The 23,479-nt window shown below is 40.3% G+C and overlaps 1 protein-coding gene across 3 annotated transcripts in view; it reads left to right on the top strand.

The window, feature by feature from the left end:
- Positions 1-23,479, top strand: part of PKIG (cAMP-dependent protein kinase inhibitor gamma) — a 409,002-nt gene that overhangs the window by 351,690 nt on the left and 33,833 nt on the right. The window lies entirely within an intron of this gene.

The raw sequence follows: 23,479 nt of genomic DNA, 5'->3' as shown, positions 1-23,479 counted from the left end.
ACTATTGGTGGCCTCATCTGTGAGGACAGAATTCATAGCTTGTTGCCTGTCAAGGATAGGGACGCAAGTAAACCACCTTTCCAATTTGAATGGGACCCCTAAGGACATGAGGGGGATCTTGAGCTAAACCATCTCTCAAAATAGCTGTGCAACTAAAGCTTCTGGGGAAATTTTAATCCTGATGGTCTTAAGCTAATAGTGCCATCAGGCAAGTGGCAAAAGCAAGCAAAAATCCTTTCTAAAGAAATATGTTATCCTGGATATCAAAGTAGTCCTCTAAATAATTTGTTACATGATGATCAGCACATAGAAGAAAATGAGGTTCACAAGGAAACAAGACACCCATGAAAAGAACTAGAAGAAACAATATATAGCAGAAGCATCCTCAAAGCCATGAGATATTGGAAATTCAGACACGGACTATAATACAACTAATTTATTATGTAAAAAGAAGTAGAAGCCAAGAATGGAAATATCAGTAAGTAATTGTACACTGTCAAAAATGACAGCAGATTTGAAAAAGAATCAAAGTGGCATTGTAGTACTAAAAATATAATAATCAGAAACAAGATCACAGTATATTTAAAATCACTGAAGAGAGAATTAGTGAACTAGAAGATAGGTTAGGAGAAAACGATCCAGAATGAACCCTCAAGAGACAAAAGTATGCTAAATATAGAAGAGATGGTAAGAGAATTAAGAGAATCCAATGAGAAGGTCTAATATACATTTAATTGGAATCCTAGAAAGAGAAGAGCAAGAATGGTACAGAAGCAGTATTTGAAGAGATAATAGCTGAATATTTCCCATAAATGTTGAAAGATATGAATTCACAGATTCAAAAGTATATAGCCCAAAATGCATATAATGGGAAATAAAACAGGCTAAAAAGTGAGCATCTGCCCTTTTGCATTTTTTACCTATTTATTATTATTTTTTTTTTTATTTTAGAGAGAGAGCATGAGTGGGGAAGAGTGGTAGAAGGAGAGAAAGAGAATCCCAAGCAGGCTCCTTGCTCAGCCCAGAGGCCAGTGTGGGGTTGGACCCTGGGATCATGACCCAAGCAAAAATCAAGAGTTGGATGCTCAACTGACTGAGCCAGCCAGGTGCCCCAAGCAAACATCTATTTTAGGAAGTCAGAAGAAACACAGCAAAATAATTCTAAAGAAAATAAAGACAAAGAAATAAGAGTAGAAATGAATGAAATATAAAGCAAGTATATAACATAATCTATCAATGAAAACTTGGTTCTTGGGAAAGATTAATAAGAAGTATTTACTCTGGAGAGGTTGGTTAAGAGAAGGAAGGTGGGAGGAAGGGAGGGAGAAAAGAAGGAAGGGCACAGATAACCAATATCAAGAGTGAAAAGGGGGGAATCATATAGTCATTAGTAAGGTAATAAGATATAATGAATAATTTTATGCCAAAATTTTTGGAAATTTAATGAATTGATAAGTTTATTAGTAATGTAACTATTAATAAAAATTCAATCAGCAATTAAAAAAACCTTCCCACAAAGAAAGCTCCAGGTCTGGATGGCTTCATTGGCAAGTTATATCAAGTATTTAAAAGAGAAAGAATTAATATTACACAAACTCTTCCTGAAAATAGAAAAAGAGATTACCAAAACAAAATAAAAACTTGACAGTAATATTGTGAGGGAGGAAAATTCATAGGCTGTTTTACTCACAGATATGGAAAATCCTAAACTAAATATTAGCAAAGCAAAATCCAGTTTTTCACTTACTATTGTGGTGTAAGAAACTAGCCAGAATCATGTGCCTTAGAAGAGCCATTTTCTATACCAGAGATTCTGTGGGTCAGGAATTTCTGTGCTCCATTTTGTTTGGGCCCCCAGCTGGGAAGACTCAAAGGAGAGCTTGGAATCAGCTGGAGCGATTTTTACTTGCATGTCCAACTGTTGACATTAGCTGTTATGTAGACGGTCAGCTGGCTGTTGTGTAGAACCTCAGATCATCTCTAACACCTACATAGGCTCTCTCCTTGTGGTCTGCATGGATTATTTTGAGCTTCCTGATAGCATGGCAGCTGGGTTCTAAGTGCAGGATCCTAAGACAGTTAGTTGGAAGTCCTTAACATGTTTATGTTCTAATCTTGAAATTCACATATGCCACCACCACCATACTCTCTTGGTTGAGGGAGTTACAGAGGTCAGTCCAGATTCCAGGGAAGATGTCAAAGACCCCACCACCCAATCAGAGGAGTGCCAAAGTCACAATGTAAGAAAAGCACATAGGATGGGATAGTATTGTTGAGGCTATCTTTGGAAAGCACAGTCTGCCCTATCTATTAGTACCTGAAAAGGATAATACATCATGACCAAGTTGGGCTTATACCTGGAATGCAAGGTTGGTTTGATACCATAGACTCAGTGTAATTTGCTAACAGATTAAAAGAAAAAAATCGTGATTATGTGATGTAATGCAGTATCCATTCCTGATTAAAACAGCAGCAACAACTGTAGCTCCCTAGGAATAGGTGGAAAATAGGAAGGGAGCTTCCTTAATCTGGTAAAGAGAACTATAAAACATGTACAGTAAACATCATACATAATGGTGAATTTTCACTTTGAGGAAGTTTTCACCAGAGTTGCCCTATTATTACATCTATTCAACGCTTGTTGGAAGTTCTAGCAATTGCACTGAAGCAAGAAAAATAAAAGTATTGGAAAGGACAAATTAATGATTTATTTACGTGATGACATGATTGTTTATATAGAAATTATAAAAGAATTCTACAAACAAATTATTAAAGTTAATAACAGTTTTGCAAGTTTACTGGATACAAAGTTAATTAATATTCAAAATCAGTTCTATTTCTATATACCAGCTACAAATAGAAAAATTAAATTTTAAAAGATACTCTCGGGGTGCCTGGGTGGCTCAGTCAGTTGAGCATCTGACTTTGGCTCAGGTCATGATCTCACAGTTCGTGAGTTCAAGCCCCACGTCAGGCTCTGTACTCACAGCTCAGAGCCTGGAGCCTGCTTCAGATTCTGTGTCTCCCTCTCTCTCTGTTCCTCCTCTGCTTGCACTCTCTCAAAAATAAAGAGTAAAACAACAACAACAGCAAAACAAAACTCTCTACAGCAGCATCAAAAACAGCAGGTCCCTGTAGAGAAAACTATGAAATTTTATTGGGAGACATTAAAGAGCACCCACATAAAAAGAGCGATCTTGTTGCAGATATTAGAAAACTCGCTGCTATAGAAATACCGGTTCTTCATAAGACATGTGCGTTATTCTGGATTAGATGGGATTTAAGAAAGAAAACAATCAGATTCCAAGTGGGGTTCTAGATTGGATCCTAAAAAGAAAAAAGAAAAATCTTCCTTTTATCCTTATCCTTCAGCTACCCTGGAGAGACCCACCATTTCCAGTTTCTCATGTATCCTAGAGATAGTCCATGCATATAAAAGTAAATATGCATATTTATTTCTTTCCTTATTACAAAGTAGGTAAGTATACTGTTCATATTGTTTTGCATCTGGCTTTGTAAAATATATATATTTTTGGAAATATTTTTTGTATCACTAAATAGCTATCATTTTTTGTCTATCTAAATGATTATGGTTGGGGCGCCTGGGTGGCTCAGTTGGTTGGGTATCTGACTTCAGCTCAGGTCATGATCTCACAGCTCATGAGTTCAAGTCCCACGTCGGGCTCTGTGCAACAGCTCAGAGCCTGGAGCCTGCTTCCGATTCTGTGTGTCTCTCTCTACCCTCCTCTGCTCATGCTCTGTCTCTCTCTGTCTCAAAAATAAATAAACATTAAAAAAAAATTTAAAAAGATGATTATGGTTGCATAGGCTTCTGTTTGGAAGTACCTTGATTTATTTAACCTGTCTCTCATGGATGGATATTTAGATTATTTCTAATCTTTTGCTGCAATGAATACATATTTCATATTTTTGAAAGTATGCCTTTATGATAAATTCCCAAAAGTGAATTTGCCCAGGCAGAGGATGTGTGACTTTTTAAATTGATTGACAAATGATACTATATCAGTGTATGACTATATTAGCAGTGGATGAGAATTCCTGTTTTTGAACACCAGTGTGTTAGACTTTTTGATACTCTCCAATGGTAGATGAAAAATAGAATATCAACTGAGGTTGAATACTTTTCATATATTCAGAGCCATATGTATTTACATTTCAGTAAATTCCCTGTTCATATTCTGAGCTTATTTGCCCCTTAGGTTGTTGGTCTTTGTCTTATCAGTTTCTAGAAATTCTTTATAGATTAAGGGAATAGGCTATTCATGCTATGAAATATAATTTTTCCCAGTTTGACTTATGATTTTTACTTTGCTGATCATGATTTTTTGCCACACAGAATATTTTTATTTATACACAGAATTTATCAGTATTTTTTAAATGACTTCTGGGTTTTATTCCATATTTGGAAAGGCCTTCCCAATTTTGAGGCTATAAAATGTGCCATGTATTTTTCTAGTACTTACATGGTTTGATATTTTTGCATTTAAATCTGTAGATCCATCAGAAGTTATTTTTTGTGTGAATTATAAAACTCTGCTTATTAACCTACCTTTCTCAGGCAGATGGAGAGATGAATTTTGACTCTAGGGGAGACATATCTGATAAAGAGTCTTGATATCTTTTAGGGTATGGAATTCGTTTCACTCAGAGGAATTGGAATGAGCATCTGAAGTTAGCGCTCCCTCTTCCCCACAGCAGGTGGGAAAAGTAGTTTTAAACTGAATCCTTTTTCAGTATCCCATTTCATTTCCCAAAACTTTCTATTACTGCACTACCTGACATGTTACAATTTTGATCTCCTTTTTGTTCCATTTTAAGTGGCTGTTTTCTGATGTCATGAAAAGGCACAGCTTCATTTCACTTATAAGTTCTCTAAATTATGATGTGGCATGAAATATAGTGAATTCTAGTCATTATTTTTATGATCATTGTTTCCAAGGGCTTTCTTTTCTGATTGTGTTTGCCTGGTCCCAAACCCATCTCATCCAGTGATCTTTTTTTTTTTTTTTTTTTTTTTAACTTTCTGTAACTCTCCATCCATGTATTACTTTATAAGGCAGATTGTGAGCACAGGAGGAAACACACCTTGATCATGATTTCATATTCCTGTCATTGTTCCAATATAAATGCACAAACCTTCCAAACCTTTGAAATTCAGTTCAAACTTCTCAATGGAAATAAAGAAAATTAGAAATCATTTTTCTTCATTAGGTCTTGTGGTCCTTAATATAAATACTACTGTGCTGCTTGGTCTTCAGTGTATGATATTCACTTTGAGGCACTTAGGAAAATATATTACAACATCATTTAAAAATTAAATGTCTCATCACTCTAAAGCCACAGTTTTCATGTTTCTTGTGGGTTTTTTTCTATTTATCTACATTCATTTATCAGGTGCCTTTTGTTTTGCCAGGCATTGTGCTAGGGTGGTTGGGGCTGTGGAGATGAGTAAAATATTTTATCCATCAACTAAGGGAGGCACAGATACCACAAATAATCATAATGTACTGTGCTGGGTTCTATAATAGAGGTGCTTTTTAATGTTTATTCATTTATTTTGAGAGGAGAGAGAGAGTGATCATGAGCTGGGGGGAGGGGCATAAAAAGAAGGAGAGAGGATCCCAAGCAGGCTCCATGCTGTCAGTGCAGAGCCTGATGTGGGGCTCCATCTCACGAACTGTGAGATCATGACCTGAGCCGAAGTCAGACGCTTAAGCGACTAAGCCACCCAGGCGCCCCATCTATAGTAGAGGTGTTTATTGGGAGCATGTATTATTGATCAGGGTTTTTAGTAGCAAAGGATGAAATCCACTCTAGCTGGTTTAAGCAGAAAGATGGTTTACACAGTCCCCAGGAAGTTGATAGATCTGGGTTTGAATGTTACACAACTGGAAACAAAGCAACCAGGTAATGCCCAAGCACACTAAAGGGGATTGTTTTAGGGAAAACACTACTGCTTCCTTGACTTGCGTCTTCAGCACAAATGGCATTAGATATTGGACGTTAGAAACTCTGTTCCAGAACAGTCCTGTAACATGAGCTTATAATTTCCTTTAAGGTCTCCAGTACAGTTAGATGCAGTTAGCCCAGTTCATGATCTTTATGTTCCTCATGCCCCTCATTGGTCTAGAGCAGCAACTACTGAGCTTGAAATAGCTTTGCCTTCAATATGCACTTCACTTCAGATGACTGTGGGTGATTACCTTAAAAACTCTTTCATTTCATGCTATCAATGACCAGCTTCCTGTCATGTAGTGCAAGAATCAGCAAATTATGGCCTGCCACTTGTTTTGGTAAATGCAGTGTTATTGTAATACACTATATTCCCCTGCTTGCACGTTGTCTATGACAGCTAAAGAGTTGAGCAGTTGCAACAAGAGTTACTTGCTGTGCAAGTTCCTTATCAGTTACTTGTTCAGAGAGATAGTCTACGTGATGGGGTCCTGAGGGACTGGGACAGCAGTCAGTGCTCTGACATTCATAATGGGCCTCGTGTAGCTCCCTGAGTTATATGATGTTCTCATTAAGGTTCCTTTCAGACACTCCAGCCCTTTCAGTCTTAGCTGGAGTGCAGGCGTTTATTAAGAAATGCAGCATTCAGTGCTGCAGGCCAGTCTTCATTGCTTCAAGCCCATTGGCTCTACTTACATAATTAATTTCTATTTTATTTTATTTTTTGGCCTTTTGCTCTGTTAGGTGCCCCTTTTAGTCCTTCAGATGATGGTGTCTCCAGCTCATAGAGGATTCTCTTGTTAGGAGTCCAGTAAACTCTCTGCCATCACAGAGATAATTTTGGGATATGGCCAGAAACTTTTGGATGCTGACGAGTGCTTGAAAGATCTGTCTTTCCTGTAAGTTAAGGCAGATTAAATCAGGATTATCCTTGTTGATATTTGCACATATGGAGTTAGTAGTTGGGTGCCCAAGAATTATAGGACCACAATTCAGGTGTAACTTTGTTCTCTTCTTTGAGCCCAGGCAGTATATTTAGTATATTTAGTCCACACTGAAGTCTTCTGTTAGTAACCTGGCTTTCCTGTGAAGGGATCCACATGATGGAGAAGCCCCCATGTTACTGTCCTCATCTGATTTTCTTCTTTCAAATTCACACTATTATTAATGAGCTTTTCTGTCCGCTTCCTCCACTTCCTCTAACAGAGGCAGCCAGTCTACTTTTGTTTGCTTTCCAGTTTGTTGCTGTTTAAATTAATCTTCAAGCACATCATCTTTATTTTTGTTTTCCTTATTGGGACTTTAATAAACTTCAACATAAGTATCTACAGAGGCTTCTTATCTCTGGGCTGACAGCCTCAGTCTTCTCCGAGGGAGAGGGAAGAATCCCTTTTATCTTTTGCAAGCCTGCCCTCTTTTAAAGACTGCTCTGCTTTAGGCCTGGAATTTGTTCCTGGCTAAGAATTTTCATCTGTGGACACAATAGCCTCTTTGCTGCTCTTTAATAAATAGTCTCTGTTTATTATAAATCATGACATTCGTGCATATTAGTTTGAAGTTACCTTTAGTTCTATGGACTAATAGCCTTGTTCTTGATCTAATCTTTCATTGTACTAAAATCCACTGGATGCACAATTACCATCAACCTGCCAGGAGCGATGTGGTCATGGGTGGGAAATGAGAAGAAAACTCTGGGATCCTTTCTCTATGATTTTCTCACCAAATGTTTAGAAGGAGGGCTCTGGATGAGGAGCTCAGAGACTTCCCAGGGCACTTCTCACAGGATCCTGCCCCCTTCTCTCTCTTCTCCATCTTGCTTTTAAAAGATCCTCCTTTTTCTTCTCTTATTTTCCCTTTCTTTACTTGGTATATATTGTCCATAGGAACTTAAAAAATAACTTTTTATATGTTTTCTTTTTAGAATATTATATTTTTAAGAAGAATGTTTTGCCAAAAACATTTGAAATGCCAACAAACTGAAAGAAAAAAATTAAAATTACCTATAGTGTTACTAATAGATTCATCAGTTCTTTTTTTTTCTACAAAATACTATTTTCCCTTTTACAAACATGAGCCCCTATTATATACACCTTAACATTAAAATGAGACTATTTTTCTCATGTTCATTAGATAGTCTTTTGTAGCATCACATTGTGATTACATAATAATCCATCTTATACATGTACCAAAATGTATTTCGCCACTCTCTAATTGTGAACTTTTAGGATTGTTTTCAGTTTGTCAGTCTTCAGGACACTGGTAAATCACCAGCCTGAGTCCTGCCTTTGCACACATCCCGTAATGATTTCTCCAGGAAGTGGGTTGACCTGGTCAAAGGACATGTATATATGTGTGTGTGTGTGTGTGTGTGTGTGTGTGTGTGTGTGTGTGTGTGTATACGTGTATATGTGTGTGTGTGCATATGCGTGTATGTATATATATTTTTTAATGTCTTTGTTTAAGTTTATTTATTTTGCAAGAGAGAAAAAGCTTGACTTGACTGGAGGGGCAGGGAGAGAGGGAGACAGAGAAAATCCCAAGCAGGCTCCGCACTGCACTGTCAGCGCAGAGCCTGATTCAGGGCTCGAACCCACGAACCATGAGATCCTGACCTGAGCCGAAGTTGGATGGTTAACTAACTGAGCCACCAGGCATCCCTGTATATATGTATTTTTAATCAGTAAACTTTATTTTTTTTAAGTTTATTTATTTATTTTGAGAGAATGAGAGAGAGCAGGGAAGGGCAGAGAGAGAGGGAGAGAGAATCCAAGCAGGCTCTGCATGTTCAGCGTGGAGCCCTGTGCAGGGTTTGAACTCAAGAACTGTGAGATCATGACCTGAGCCGAAATCAAGAGTCAGAGGCTTAACAAACAGCCACCCAGGCGCCCCAGTAAACTTTATTTTTTAGACCAGTTTTAGGTTCAAGCAAAATTGAACAGAAAGAGAGAGTTCCTATGCACCCCCTGTGCATGTAAGATTTTAAGGACTTCAGTATGTGTTACCAAGTTGCCTTTTAAGACCGTTGTACCACTTTCTATTCTTAACTTACATTTTCCCTTTTTTTCCACAACACCATGTGTTATCATTCAAAAGAAGTCTTTGATAAGGTACATTTGAAACAATACCTACTCCAGTCATCTTTTTTTTTTTTTTTTTTTTTGAGACAGGGAGAGACAGAGCATGAACAGGGGAGGGTCAGAGAGAGGGAGACACAGAATCCGAAACGGGCTCCAGGCTCTGAGCTCTCAGCACAGAGCCCGACGCGGGGCTCGAACTCACGGAGCGCGAGATCATGACCTGAGCCGAAGTCGGCCACTCAACCGACCGAGCCACCCAGGTGCCCCTACTCCAGTCATCTTAAGACTGATTTATTTTCTTCTGAAATTCATATTTATGTTACTCATCCCATTACTATTTTTTATGGTTGGTGGTGGCAGAGTGCCACCAATCTTCCTTCCTTTGCCAATTTAACAGAAATTAGAAAAGTAATACCTTTTATTTATTGATACTATTATTATTATTATTTGATGTTTGTTTATTTTTGAGAGAGACAGAGTGCAGTCAGGCACTGGAGGGGCAGAGAGAAGGGGACAGAGGATCCAAAGCAGGCTCTGTGCTGATAGCAGTGAGCCCCGTATGCAGCTTGAACTCACAAACCGCAAGATCATGACCTGGAGCAAAGTCAGATGTTCAACCAACTGAGCCACCCATATGCCCCATATTATTATTATTTTTTTTTTTTTGAGAGAGAGAGGGAGAGAGAGAATATGAGCAGGGGAGAGGGGCAGAGAGTGAGAAAGAGAATCTTAGAATCTTAAGCAGGCTCCACGCTCAGCATGGAGCCCAATGCAGGGCTGGATCCTACAACCCTGGGATCATGACCTGAGCCAAAATCAAGAGTCAGACACTTAACAGACTGAGCCACCCAGGTGCCCCCGAAAAGTAATAATAATTGTACACAAAAATAAGCACGTAGACCAGAAAGATACAAAGAAAAAAAAGTCTCCCTCCTCACCCAGGCTTTCTCCTGAAAGTTACTTGGCTTTTACTTTAATGGTTTTTAGCAATTGTGGTTTCTTCCAAAATTGTAAAAAAGATCTATACACACACATAGCTATTTTTTCTTCTTTATTTGTGTTTTTAGAGTGTTAACTTTGACACGTAGCTCCGTATTCCTCAATGACAGATGTCTTGAAAAGTTCTGGTGCTTATCTCCTCTCACTTGACTTGTGCTTCTTATTTGACCTCAGAAAACTTCCCATGCTGGCTTGCTTTTAATTCAGGCATGTATTTGCATATTTGCTAGAGTGGTGGCACCAACCATTTGAGGTGTTTGGGGAGGCAAGTTATTTATTAAATATATTTAATCCATTAATTATATCTAATAATTATTTAATATATGTAATCCATCACGTTAGTTAAAATGGCAGTCTTAATCCACTCACTTTGTATCTCTTGACTCTCCTCTGTAAAAGATGAAGAAATCAGCACCCCAGCACTACACTCTACCTTCTGTTCTTCCTTCTTCCTTCTACATTCAGATGAGACGCTATTATTTTCTTTGTTTTACAGATGAGATAGCAGAATTAAGAGAGGTTAGGGGATTTGCCTGAAGTCACATAGCTCATAAATGGGAGAGGGAGCCAGGATTTTTTCTCAGGAGCATCTGCTTATACTGGTGCCTCGTTAACATAGCCTCTCCGCTCCGTCCCTCAAGGCTGTTACCTCCACTCCCCATCCTGTTTCTGTTGCTGCTATTGTTTTTTTTCCCCTGTGGGTTTAGGGAAAGGTAGGTAGATCTGTATTTTGACTTTGGCTGAAAGACTTACAAGCTGTAAATTACCAAATCACTGTGCCCTTGAATGTAAGCATTTACAAGATGTTTTGCAGAAGAAATTAGACAATCTACTTGAAAGTTCCTGTGCAATGCAAACATCAGACATGATTAATTTCAGAGCTCAGTAAATATTTGTTGATGTAACAATGCAAACCAGCAATGTAGATTGTGGACTTCTGTTAGCATAGATGAGTCCTGTGGAACAATCATTTAGTTTGTTAATTCCTTTTTCTTGAAGTGGCATTTAAAAATCCATGGTTACTTACTATTTATTAAAGAAAAGAGCTCTGTTCTTTTGGAGATGTTTTTATGCAGACACAGAGGGGAATCAAAGTCCACAGAAAAGCAGGCTGGCTATTTAAAGTGGCTCCAATGTTTTGGCCTCTTGTTGCTTTCCTCCACTTGTGCTTCATATTCTCATCACTCATTTCCACCTGTTGTTCCATTTGTAGTTAGTTAGACCTGGGGCCAAAAAGGAAGTTGAGGGTCGAGGTTACTCTGAAACACCGCCTGGCTTATCCCACCCTATTGTAGTGGTCTGTTTTCTTTCCTTCCCTCAGTTGAAAATAACTCAGTGAGTACAGGGATCACGTTGCATTTGTTTATGCCTTCAGCATTTGGTGTATTAGGTCTCCAACAAATGTTTATAAATGAATGAATGCCAGCAGTGTTTTTCTGACTTCTGCATAAACTGCAAGGTGGCTTGTGATACCCATTGTCGACGACAAACTACATCTGGTGCAGTTTCCCTACAGTGAGAGTCCCCGAGATGGCCTTGGACAGGTTCCACGGACCTCTTGAAATTATATACATCCAAAGGTAATGCGTTTTCCAAAGAGCAGCATCTTACTTTTCATCACATTCTCAAAGGAATATGTGACCTAAAATGAGTTGGCAACACCACACAAATTGTGAAAAGCTTTTCAGTGGTGTGGAAGAGCCATTAATTTATTTTTGTGCCCACACGCATATCAGTTTGTTGCTTGACCCTCTTGATAAATAAACTATATGTAAGTAACCCTGATGTGTTAGTACTTTAAGATCTAGATAAGATCAGCTTGATTCCTTGTTACTTGCCCGGTAAAAGTCCAAAGTTTCCCCAGGAATCTGCAGATTCCTTGGGGGTGAAGGTGTGGCTTCTGTTCTCTGGGTCATCTCCGCCTCCTCTTTCTCTGTTTTCTCAACCTGTCCGTTTCAGAATCGAAAGTCAATCCCTTCCTGGTTTCTGTCAGGAACACAGAATACACTCACAAAAAGCATTTGTAAGTGTTGTTACCAGCTTTGCTGGTGATTTGGGAGCCCCAGAAAGGGGTCGCATGGCAGAAAATCCAGACCTCTGGCATCTTCCTGGCTCCCTGTTCCTTCCCTTTCTTTTATTCATCACAGATTTCCCCTTGGAATTCAGTTCTTCTTTATTGTGTAGAGCTACTTGGCAACCTTCAACTTTTATTTCTGTTATTTTTGCATGGCTGAACTCAAAAAGGTGACCAGGAGCCAAAAGGGCCTCCCATTTGACAGCCTTTCTCTTTGGAAGGCAGATGTGGCTGTAACGATTTTTTTTTCTTGTTGTATATATATTTTAACATCTTTTCAACTTCCTTGAATCCATCTTACTAAATTCTGTATGTCTGTGTTCTTATGAAGAATCTCCCTGACTTCACTGCAAACGTAGGCCTTTATAAATGGGTAGGACCTATAAGCACGCTGAAAATCTTGTTCTTACATAGAAACGAAAGAGGACGAACGTTTTTATCTTGAGATCTGCAAAACTAGTTTCCCTCACTGTGCCGTAAACTGAGTTTCCTTCTCCAAGTTTCTTTAACTTTTTATTAATCTTCTTTTTTTAAAAAGGTAGTAATATATTTATTTTTGATGACTATGACATCAGTATGAATATTTCAAAAATTAGAACAGTGTGGAAGTACACAATTAATGAAACCCCTCCCCCACCATAATCCTGTCCAGAGATGGCCTCTGGTAACATTTTGATACATATCCTTGTAGAGATTTAAATGCATATAGCAACAACAATAAAACAACTGACTATGAGCCGGGTATGGTGCTTTGTCTCATTAAATCTTCAGTGTCTCTGAGATGGGGCCCCCCATTTACCAAACAGTAAACTGGAGGCTTATAGCTAACTGATGACTTTCCTAAACGTATTTCCAATATTTGCTTCTGTAAACAGTCTACAGTAAATGAAGACGTAACTAGCTGTTGCTCTTGTCTGTTTATGTCCACATGATAAATTTCCAGAACTATAGTTGCTTAGTCAAAAAGGTTGCACATTGAAACTTCTGGTGCATTTTGAGAGCGGTGGTGAAGAGCATGGGCTTCGTGGTCATACATACCAGTGTTCATATCTTCACTGCCACTTGCTGGCCACTCGCTAGACTTAAACTGTGCCTCAGTTTGCTCATCTGTAAAATGGGGTAATACCAGAAACCTCACATGGCTTGTGAGGATTAAATGAGATGATGCATGTAACATCCCTGACTAATATTCAACACATAGGAAGAGCAGTGCATTAGACACACTGGGTCATTGCTCATATAAAGCCAACATTTCAGCGTGGAAGGTGGGGAGTCACAGTGAAGACGAACAGTACACAAATTAATGAGCAAGAAAAATAGCATGCCATGCAGACATTTAAAAGTAAGTGATGTGATAGGTAGATGGGTGGTTACCTTAGGTTGAATGGTTGGGGAAGTCCTCAAGAGGTGACATTTTAGCTAAAGTCTGAATAATGAGGATATTCTTTAAATTCCTAGAAGTAGAAGTGTGGTATCAAAATTACATGCATTAAAGCCTTTTGTTAATATATTGACCAAATATTACCAGCTGACCAACAAAAAAATTTTTTAATAATTTACATTCCCTCTGCATATAAACATGTTTCTTTCCTTCACCGTTACCAGCACTTTTCTTTTGATTTTAAAAAGTGGGGTTAATATAAAGATTATCTTGGAGACCTTCCTGTTTGTCTTCTAATGTGCTTCATTAGCAGAGGTCAAAAATAAGAAAACAAGTTAGTCCCTTGAAGGGATCCCTTAATTGTCCAACATCACCCCTACTATAAACCTTTCTGCTCACTCACTCTGCCCTTTTTCTCTATGCCAGTTCCTGCACGCATTGTGTGACAGGACTGGAAGCCACCAGCACGTTAACCAGCATACATGTCAACAACCACGTTTCCCCTTGGGAATCAGGCAGTGCCTGGCTCAGGGGAGGTGCTGATCAAGCATTGCCTTTGCTATAAAAACAAGGCAGCTTTTAGAGGTGGGGCTGGTCTTTCCAAACAAATGTGTTGGCAAGGGTATAATAACCTGTGCGTTACAACTGTGCAGAAGGCTCTGCACATCTTTCTGTTCCAGTCACACCCCTCTCCGTGTGGCATGCGCTGGGGGCAGGGGTCTTGTGAGCAGTCACTGCCACTGTGGCTGCCCCAGAAGCGGTGCATAGTGTCTCTTTGGTTTGTTTGGAATGTGTGTATGATTACATATTGTTTGTGGATCTGTTCTGTAAAACCTTTTATCATCCTAAAACTGTGTCATAAGAAACATTCTCTTTGCAGGTCTTGAGTGGGGCTCAGCATCATTACAGTGATATAGTACATGTTCAGTTACAGAGCTTATTCAGATACTGTTTTAATTTCAGTCGTATTTTTTATAGAATACACATGTATTAGACTTTAATCTCTGATTCAAGCCTTAAAGAAAATGACATTATGTAGTTTAAGCTCACAGGCAAACGGACTACAAGTTACGTGTTCTTAAAATGTGATTTCTTTTTATGATCTTGATCTTTTTAAACTCAGCAACCTAAATAAAACATCCTGAGGGCAAAATGTGTGAGCGAAGGGGTCCGGGGGTGGCGTAGGGAGGGAATGTGTTTGATGAAATTGTCCAGGAGCAAAGCACCACTCACTTGAAGCCCAGAGATTTGTCATCCAAATATGTGCAGATTGCTGGTACTATAAATAGTTTGAACTCGAGTAAACAGCTTCTTCCCCCTAGCTACTGCTTGGCCATTGTTCAGATGCCAGAACAGCCAGGGAATAGCATCTCAGACCAAGCTCATGGCACTTGTGCCCAACTCTTAGTCTGCTTCTTTGCCAGGTAGAGCCAGCAGCCACCCAGGGTTTGAGATGACCAGAAGGCAGACATTCAGGCCCTTTAGTTGCCCACTTTTGACTTCCACCCTGACCCAGCCTATCGTTACAGCTTTATAAACTTGCCTCTGCTCTAGAGTAGCAACAAGCTAAGGCTCCTGGCAACTATAAAAAGCCCTGGAACCACATGGCCGATGAGTACATGTAGGAGACACAGACATTTTCTTTTTCAGGGCTGAAGCATGCATGGCTCATTCCTTTCTTTTGGAGCCAAGAAGAGTGGCACTGGCTGTCAGAACCGCTGCAGGCTGCCCATGCCAGCAGCTGGCGTGCCATGTGCCAGGAAGACAGGCTGTTGACATTTTAAGAACCCCTTTGAGGACTCAAGTAAAATGCTGACATTAGAGCAACCGAGGACATTCCATGGTTTATTACTATATTTCCTTTGGAAAAAATAAGTCTCTTTTTAAAATTCCTGCTTCAGCTGCATTCATTTACTCTGACTCTATGTCAGATGCCTCTGAGGAGGTTATGAATAACAACATTTTGTTGTTGAGGGGAACAGATGATAGGAATGATAGAAAAGTGGTGAATCAGGATCAGGGAACCTGGATTCTGGGGCAAGTTACCTAACTTTTCTTAGCTTTAATTCTTTCATCTGTCAAGTATAGGTAATTCTGTCTCTCCTGCTTCATGGGTTGGATGACAAAATGGATGTAATAATACTTTCTGGGGGCGCCTGGGTGGCTCAGTCGGTTAAGTGTCTGACTTCAGCTCAGGTCACGATCTCGCGTCCGTGAGTTCGAGCCCTGCGTCGGGCTCTGGGTGATGGCTCAGAGCCTGGAGCCTGCTTCCAATTCTGTGTCTCCCTCTCTCTCTCTGGCCCTCCCCCGTTCATGCTCTGTCTCTCTCTGTCTCAAAAATAAATAAACATTAAAAAAAAAAAATTAAAAAAAAAAAAATACTTTCTGGACTATATCAAACTAGTGGACCGTAAAGGAGAGGTAGGTTAGTTAGAGTCTCGCAGGCCTGGCCTTCTACTTTGTAACCTCGAGCAAATGGCTAAGGTCTCTCAACCTTAATCTTATCATTTGTAAAATGGGAATATTGATATCTGCTTTGCAAGAGTGTTATAAAGATTAGAAATAACCTATATAAAGCACTGACAAATGGTAGATAATTATTAAACTGCAGTAATAATTATCATTATATTTAATGTGGAGGCATTCACTCTGGTTATTCAGGATTCTTTGCCTAGAGAAACAGATTCAGTTTGTAGATGTTGAGATTAGCAAAAGGCCCAGCTAAAAGCTGATGGCAGTAACTGATAAAAAATAGATAACATTTTTAAAAAGTCAAAATAATACACAAACATAATTTAAAAAAAAAATCTGCAGGTCTGGAAAGATACCCGTTTCCTGCTTGCCCCTCCCCCGAGGCAACATCTTCTGCCTTTAGCTCTTCCAGTGGTTCCCTCTGTTTCTCTAAGTAACATTACACTACCTCCTTTTTTTTTTTTAATTTTTAATGTGTATTTATTTTTGAGACAGAGAGAGAGGGGGACAGAGGATCCAAAAAGTGGTTCTGAGCTGTCAGCACAGAGCCCAGTGCAGGGCTCGAACCCACGAGTGGCGAGATCATGACCTGAGCTGAAGTCGGACACTTAACTGACTGAGCCACCCAGGTGCCCCTCCACTTCTTTTTTAAAACTAATTTTTGTTTTTGTCAAAATGGCATATGCACATAGGTTCTTTTTAAGATCAGTATCATTACTTGTTACGGAAACAACAAATAATGTTTCATTAAACAAATAATGTTTCAATAAATTGTTACTGAAAACGGCTGTCTTCTGCCCCCACCCCTCTATCCCCTGCCTCCTGCCCTGCTTCCAAGAGCATCCATTTTGGATCCCATTAGTTATTTGTTCTAGTGTTACTTCCATATATCCAAATAATATGCTTATACAGCTGCCTCTCTGTGTAAACATTCTCTTATTGTGGAAATTTTCAAACATATTCAATACTAGAATAATATAATGAGTGGTCATGTACCAGCCATTATCCAGCTTCAAGAATCATGACCCATCTTGTTTCATCTGTGCCTATAGCCACTTTTCCCCTTGCCACTGGACAATTTTGGAATAAATTTTAGGCATCATGTCATTTCATCAGTAGCAATTTCAGCATGTATCTCTAAGAAAACAAGGATTGCTTTGTTAAAAATGTAACTATGCTGCCCTTATCACACATAAAATAATTAATAATCCCTTATTACTAGCAAAGATCTCTGATTAACTCCTAAGTATTTTTTTTATTCAAATCAGATGCAAGCAAGGACCACACACTACCATACAACTTTTTCTTTGTTCATCAGTTTTACTTATTTATTTAGTTTTTCTTTGTTCATCAACTTAGGTGTTACCTATTGACCTCCTCCAATGGCACATTAATTAGGCTTTAGCTTTTTTTATAAGCACCGCAGCCCCCCTCACGCTTCTCCTTTACCTTTTTCACCCAGTATCACAGGTTTTGGGTTAAGTCAGTATCCAGTGTTTTGTAGCATTATGGCATCGTAAATATTTACTGCTGAGCCAGTAATGTTCTGGTTATTTTTCCTTTCTGTATGGCTTTTCCTGGATGTAATAACAGCTGCGTCTTTACTATATTCAGTTCTCTTTGTTTCTTACTGCAAAGTCTTCCCATACTCTTCCGTGGACTCTCAGTAAGATTTTCAGCACATCTGTCGGGGAGTCCCCAGACTGGCGCTCTCTAGGCCTGCAGGTCAGCTGAAGTCCTGAGCTACCCTCAGCCTCATCCTGGGCGTTCCTTCCACCTCTCTTGTTAGATCCCTGCTTTCAACTCCTATCTTACAGCTTAAACCCTCCTTTAGGAGAAGGATATTCTCCAGGAGTTGAGTGAGAAAACAGTACACGAGAGAAACTGTTCTGAGTCCTTCTATGTATCAAAATCATCTGCATTTTGCCTCGCTGAGGATAAATTCTAGGTTCCAAATCATTTTCCTTTAGAACTTTTCCCTTTGAAAGCGTTGCTCCGTTGTCTTCCGGCAGCCAGTATTGCTCGGAAGAAGTCTGATGCCATTCTGATTCTTTTCTTTTGAAACAGTCTCCCTAGAAACGTGGAGGATTTTTTTTCCTTTTGGATTCTGCAAGGTTAGGAGAATGCATGTAGGCATGGGAGACTCTCCTCCTTTTTAAGGACGCAGCCTTCCTTTTAGCCCTGGGAACGTTTCCTCATGATTTCTTAGATGATTTCCTATTGTACTTTTCTTTGTATTCTTTCTATGGAATTCCTATTTAGTCTAATGTTGAACTTCCTGGATTGTTGTTCTAGATCAAAATCCTTTTTTATCCTGTAAACTTTTTCCCCCTATACTGTATTTTGAAAGATTTCCTTTTCGTGTTTTCCAGGTTTTCTACTGAATTGTTAATTTCAATATTCATATTATTAATTTCCAAGAGTCCAGTGTTGTCAGCTTATTTTATGGACATAGATAGTATCTTCAGAATCTCTCTGAAGACATAAGAAAATTTTTTGAAACGTTTTCACTTGTCTGAATTTCTTTCCCATAAAAGAGTCCATTTTCTCTATATTTTAGTTTCTGTCCTGCTGTTGGTTTTCCTCAAATGCCCTGTGATGCCTTTTTTTTCTTTTTCTTTTTTTCCTTTTTTTTGCCAATTGTAAGCAATAATAAAAGCCTCCTTTTAGGAGTTAGGCCTTCGTTTCCTCTGGAACTGGTTGTCTGTTTGCCACATGGACCTCACCCCTGCCTGGGAAGCTGCCAGAAGCTCTGTGTACCACACTGAAAGGTACACTTTGCTTTAGGGCACCTGACCAGCAGTTAGACTGAGGGGCCCTCAAAGGTCAGGATAAGGGCACCCAATCTCCTATGAGACAGGAGGTATCCTGTGAACCTACCTATTTTTTTAAGTGCATGCTATCTGGGATCAGGCTTCCCTTCTCTTGCCGTCCCTCCATCGGGCACACTGGCTGCATCACCAGCAGTCCAAGGGGGCCCAGGAGGTGGACCCTCAGAACATCAAACCCTATAAAGAATACAGCCAGGTATATTCCAAAATCAAAAAAAAAAAAAAAAAAAAAATCAAACATTTCTTTGTCATCTTTTGTGGGACTGACTCCTCTCTGCCCCCAAATGTCTTAAGTGTCTGATTTTATTTTTTATTTTTAAGTTTACTTATTTATTTTGAGAGAGAGAGAGAGAGAGAGCTAGCATGAGTGTGCACAGGGGAAGGGCAGAGAGAGAGAATCCCAAGCAGGCTCTGCTCTATCAGCACCCAGAGCCCAACATGGGGCTTGAACTCACAAACCTCGAGATCATGCACTGAGCCGAAATCAAGAGTCGGACACTTAATTGACTTAGCCACCCAGGTGCCCTTAAGTGTCTGATTTTAAAACATTATTTGAGTGTAGGTATGGTTCTTTTTGGGTCCATATGCCAGGAGGTTAACTGGTTATTTCTGTGTGGTAGGAAGATGGATGATTTTCCTCCCTTTTTTCCTGCTCTTCTATATTTCCTCTTTTTTATAGTAAACAATTATAATTGGAAAGAAAACAAATCTATTTTTTTATAATTGTCTCAGTCAATATGCTTCTTAATAATGTCTAGAGAAAATGGGGACCTTCTAGCTGTGTGCCATAGTGAATAAGAGAGTTTGAAATGGCATGACAACTGAAACCTGCCTTTTAAAAAAAATTTTTTTTTTACATTTATTTATTTTTGAGAGGCAGAGAGAGACAGAGTGTGAGTGAGGGAGGGGCAGAGAGGGAAGGAGACACGGAATCCAAAGCATGCTGCAGGCTGTGAGCAAGCTGTCAGCACATAGCCCGATGTGGGGCTCGAACCCACAAACCATGAGATCATGACCTCAGCCAAAGTCAGACGCTTAACCTACTCGGCCACTCAGGTGCCCGTGAAACCTGCCTTTGATAGGGTGAAAGCTAATTGCATTTTGCAGCAGCTGTTTGGACTAGGTCAGTAGCCATGGCCAGAACTTACTCATCATATGCTCCTTTCAACAGATGCCAGTCAATTACCAGTTCAACAAATTACCTATTGATCTGTGTCTAGAATTTCCTCATGTGTCAAATGGAAATAATAATACCTACTTGATAGGACCTCACAGGGATTAAATGAGATAATTTATATAGAGCAATTGGAATATTATCTGGTGTATGGTAAACATCCATTGTAAGTTTTTATGATTTATAGATTTTCTTACTTTAACAAGTATCTCATCATATGTACAAAATGCTCATAAATTAAACACAGATCTTTTCCATAAGGAACTCAGATTCTAGCAACATAAGATCTGCCCAGGAATAAATATGTCTCAGAGAGAAGAAAAGCATAAGTTTTGTAAGAGAAAACAGATAAAGTACTAAGGAAATTCACAGGGAGCGACCCCTTCCAGACTGGGGGGGGGGGGGGGAAGGGTGGGAATTAAGGGCAGCTTTGTGCAAAGGGGCTGCCTGAGCCCTTCAGACCAGCTCTGCACTCAGAAGCAGCCAGCGTGTCCTCAGGTGGAGCCAATACTGCGGGCTGAGTAGAGTTGGGAGCTTTCCTGCAGGGAAACCCCATCAGAGTCAGTAGAGTGAGGGACTTCAGAATACAGGCCTGGCCCCAGGCAGCCCTGGCGAGGAGCCCAGGCTCCTGCCCGTATTCCAGTGAACCTGGCACAGGTTGGTCAGCCTCTGCAGCATCGGTCTCCGCAGCTGTGAGATGAGAGGATACCAAATACCTCCTGCCCCTGATAATTGTCAGGGTGACATAAGGTGGTGTCTGTAGAGCGCTAGGCACAGAGCGTGGCCCCAGTCCACACAGTAAATCCGCCGTTGTCAGTCAGAAGACAGAATGAGCGTGCTGGTGTTGTCCTGTTTTCTCTTCGTGGATTCTGTCACAGATGTACAAGTATTCAGTCTGCCAGGCAAGTGTTATAAAATGTATGTGGTCGATGGGGCGCCTGGGTGGCTCAGTCAGTTAAGCGTCCAACTTCGGCTCAGGTCACGATCTCATGGTTCGTGAGAGTTCAAGCCCCGCGTTGGGCTCTGTGCTGACAGCTCAGAGCCTGGAGCCTGCTTCAGATTCTGTGTCTCCCTCTCTCTCCGCCCTCCCCCACTTGTGCTCTCTCTCTCAAAAATAAATTTAAAAAAATAATTTAAAAAAGTAAAATATATGTGGTCAAAGAAAACAATATCTTTGTTTTTATGAACACGCTCCTTACTATTATTCTTGTTCAAATAACAAAACATGATTCAAAGAATTGGGAGTGATTTCAGTAAACTGATCTGTCCAGGGCCCAGCTCATTTTCTGATGCTCCCTTGGGCTTCTGGAATAAAGGCCTGGCCAGACAATAGCCCCAGTCTCCACCTCCAGTCCCTCTAAGCTGAGTGTTCCTGCTGAGAATACAGCTCTAGGTGGGCTTTTGTTCCTTATTCATCCTGAGAATGAATTCTAGAGAAATAATGGGTCCTCTGGCTTCCCAACATCCTTGACTTTATTCATTCACTGTTACATCATCTTCAGAATAGAGGATGGTGACACTGAATCAGAATTAGAAAATAATGCCTTTACTTTAGGATGTCGCAGCTTATTTTTGCAAGTTTTTTTTCCAAGTATTTTTGAACATGTGGTATGTGCCAGGCACTTAATCCACACAATAACCTTGTAGGGTAAGTGTTATTATTCACACTTTACACAGAAGTTGAGTTTCCCAAGGTTATACATTGCTGGACCATCCAAGGACAGGAAGGAAAAACCCAGATCTCTCTGAGATGGTAACTACTGTTCTCCATGAGTTAAGAGGCTGGAGTGCTTTTCCTTCTACTGTAGCCCCACACCAGCTTTGGGAAGGCCTTAGATTGGCACACTCCCTCCTGACATATAGTCTGTTTGCTTAGTCCTTCCTGATTACAGCATCAAAGATTTCTGAAAACTAATTAAAATTTTTGTTAAGTCACAAACTCCCACAGCCTTACCCCCACCTATAAATAGCTTCTTTCCTAAAAGAGCTCCAATCCCATCTTCCCATCCAAGTAAATTTAAGACCGATCAGATCTGCCTTTTGTGGGGAAGGGTGGCGGAAGCCCAGACTCCTTCAGGTCACGAGGTATTTTGGTAGCAAAGCAAGTAAGTAGTACCGCCTCTTACCTAATGAATGGCCTCTCGTGTTTCCGTTAGGCAGTAGATGGACTACCTCCCCCTCCCCTGGCCTGGCTGAAAATCCTCCCTCCCACCCCTTCCCTATTTGTTTTAATAAGTTAGCTCATTTTTCTAAGTAGAGATGATCCCATTTAGAAATAAGGGCCATGTTCAGAGAAGTTACCATTCTGAGAAGTAGCCTTGGCATGTGTATGGCATGCATGCTGGCCTAAGTAGGAGTTAAAAGACTCAGTTTCCCAATCTCACCCTTTAATCTTGAGCTGTATGACCGTGAGCATGTCACTTCTCTTTGTTTCATTTTTCCTACCCAGGAAAAGCAGACTAAGAATTTAGCCCCCGGGTACTAATTCTCCTAAAATGAGAATCAGGCGAGATTACGTACAACAACAAAGCTGCGGTCTATCAGCTCGTAGTATGTGCAGATGCTTTCATTTCCCTTGCACGTGTTCTTTCTCACTGCCCTAACAGGCAGGCCCTAGTGTCCCATTTTATAGTTAAAAAAAAAAAGTTCAGAGCAGTTAAGTCACACAGGACTCAGATCCACATCTCTGGCTCCCACACTGATGCCCATAAGCAATATACATGTCACGCTGCTTCCCTTTGTACCCGGAAGTACAGGGCTTTCGTGTGTCTTCCCCTTCAAGAGCTCTGCAAATGCAAGTGATTGCTACTCTCTCTCCTAACCCCTGCTGTTCCACGTTAATCCCCAAGGACAGTTCTCATACTTCTTTATCTTATCCAGTAGTTTATGCTGCCTCTTCCCATGTCCCCCAGGCCTTGTTCAGTGAATTCTTTGGTGTTTCCTCCCAGAGAAACAGTTCAGCTGCACCACAAAGGAGGCTAAAGGAGCCAGGCTGAGCCTGGCATCTCGGGCATCAGCCTCTGACCTGTCAAGGCTTCTCCCCTCCCTTAAGCATGTCGTCAGCCGGCTTGCAGTAAAATTCTTTATGTTGCAATTGTTGATAAGCTCCTCAGTCACTGACCTTCAAAAGTGGGAGGCCCCAAAGCCATCTTCATTGATGGGGAAACTGAGGTGCAGGAAGAGAGGTGACTTGAGGCCATTCAGTTAGGAGTGTGATTGAGACCAGAAGCCAGTTCTCCAGGCAGCAGACCGGTGCGCCTTCTGAACCTCACACTTGGGCACATGTCCTCTCCCCTAAGTGAGGGACAAACATGCACTGTGCCCAGCATGCACCCAGAAAACTTGGGAGGAGAAATTAAACAACTGAGAAAATTGAGCAGGAGGAAATGGGGGTGGGGTCGAGTGGGGATCTCCACCCTAGGAAGCATATTACACACCAAAGTGAATTAAAACACAGCAAAGCAAACCAGATCACCTTCGGTCATCAGTGACTATGAG

The sequence above is a fragment of the Panthera uncia genome (assembly GCF_023721935.1).
Source record: "Panthera uncia isolate 11264 chromosome A3 unlocalized genomic scaffold, Puncia_PCG_1.0 HiC_scaffold_11, whole genome shotgun sequence".
NCBI classification, from domain to species: domain Eukaryota; kingdom Metazoa; phylum Chordata; class Mammalia; order Carnivora; family Felidae; genus Panthera; species Panthera uncia.
The sequence above is the reverse complement of the archived record's forward strand: the minus strand, read 5'-3'. Positions and strand labels throughout refer to the sequence as shown.